Consider the following 1,890-nt stretch of genomic DNA (forward strand, 5'->3'; position numbering starts at 1 on the left):
AGCAGCATTAGGAGCGGGATGATTATAGGTTCATTATAATATTGCTATAAAGTTCATATTTTATTTCCTTCATTTTATTATTATTCATCCTCAATGTTTTCAATTTCAACAAATGATACGAGTGGCTTATGATAGATAAAATATGATACAAATGCTTTGGTTTCGATGTTGTCAAAAAAAAATACCCAAACGGACCGAAGAAACAGACTTACAAATTTCTCTATATTCGTCTACTTGTATTCATATACAAATTTATGTCTCTTCCCACCAAAGCTAAATGTATTAGTATATTTCTTCTTGTATTTATTCAATAATTTGGGCCGAAATCCCGGCCGTACTGCAATACCGGGCCAACCCGTGGCAGAGGTGGAGCAAGCCCCTAAAACACTCCGCCCATTTCCAAAAATCAGTTTAACATTTGTTGTCCTCCGATGGAGGATCTATCTACACTTTGATCTTAGCCATAAGGCCGAGAAGCGATAACCATACACAACCAACAAACTACCTTGTCAATACATTTTCTAATAAACCTTTTGAGAATTACACGCTCACAAAAATTAATGTACGATATATTTATACCGATTCACTTAAACTGACTTTCAGTATCTAAACCAAAAATAGAAAAGCCAAAAAACTGTTTTCAATAAATAACACTAGTCTACAAGGAAAAGTATCCGAAATAATTTAAACTAATATCTGCTTCTCTGTCCATGCAAAATTCGGATTGATAACTAAAATTAATTTATTAGTTTGAGTTTTCGAGATATCCTAACCTAAAAGTGCAAAAAGCCCCATTTTTGCCCATATTTGAGGTTATGTAGCCTTGCAGATGTTTTCTTTCACCAAAATTAAAGGATGACATCTTTAAATACAATCCTTCTTTTTTCAAATGGCGTTTTGTTTGCTCAAATATCATTTTTTTTCGCAGAGATATCGCATTTTGAAATTTTCATGTTTCGAAATTTTCCTACACCTGAAAATCGATTAAGATAACATAGACATGATATAGTCGCTTACTAATTCTGAGACCAGATTTGGATTCAGCGCATCATAAACCTTCGGAAATATATAGTCTGGTTTCTGGGTCTGAATGTTGGTTAAATTTTGTCGGCCTGTGTAATCAGAAATGTCCTACAATGCAAATTTCAAAAAAAAAATTTTTTTTCTTGTGATTCGAACCAAGAATTTTGGATCGGAAGCTCACATTGCTAGCCGCTCGGCTATCGCGCCATACTGTCGGCACTGGCCTAAAAGTTATTTAGTTCGTCGCTACGTTTATATGTAATATTCGTAGCCAAGAGGGTCACTTTTTTCGTTTCACTTTTTCTCAAATCACTCCCAACGATTCTAACGAAGTTTTCACTTCAAAAATATTTACTGGCGTATGCAAATAACAGTAAAATCCTGCATGCATTTAAGTTAAGAACAAAATGAAAACCTACAAAAAATACCTTCAAATTTTATCATCTTCAGCAGCCATCAGGGTCGAATACAATTGTAACGAAATGTGAGTGTCACTAATTAGCTCTCACAAATCTAATATAGGGACATACTCTTATATACAGTATATAGTAAATATGGTTGAGTAATCCTAATAATTGAACAGTTTTTTCATATTTCATTGCTTTTCGTTTTAAATGCTATTCACGAGCGAATTTATCGTACTACGCCGCTCCGATTCTTGTTTGTACAATGGCTACATCAGAGGCAGAAATACTCTCTCGGCTGTCGAATTTTTGAAAACCGAAAATTCTTGTACTTCACGCAGCGGCGAAGTCTTTTGTATTGCATGCGACTGCAATTTTGCCAAAATTATTAGGCAAATTCTCAACAACAGCTTGCGGGATACCTTTGTAATTGTTTGACATGTGGTGCGACCGCACTGCTTTC

At 34.8% G+C, this 1,890-nt stretch overlaps 1 pseudogene; it reads right to left on the reverse strand.

Annotated features, from left to right (window-relative positions):
* Window positions 1–310: 310 nt before the first annotated feature.
* On the reverse strand, window positions 311–481 carry LOC128862625 (U2 spliceosomal RNA; annotated as a pseudogene).
* Between the last annotated feature and the right edge of the window lie 1,409 nt (window positions 482–1,890).

This window comes from Anastrepha ludens, chromosome 4 (genome assembly GCF_028408465.1).
Source record: "Anastrepha ludens isolate Willacy chromosome 4, idAnaLude1.1, whole genome shotgun sequence".
Taxonomy (NCBI): Eukaryota; Metazoa; Arthropoda; class Insecta; order Diptera; family Tephritidae; genus Anastrepha; species Anastrepha ludens.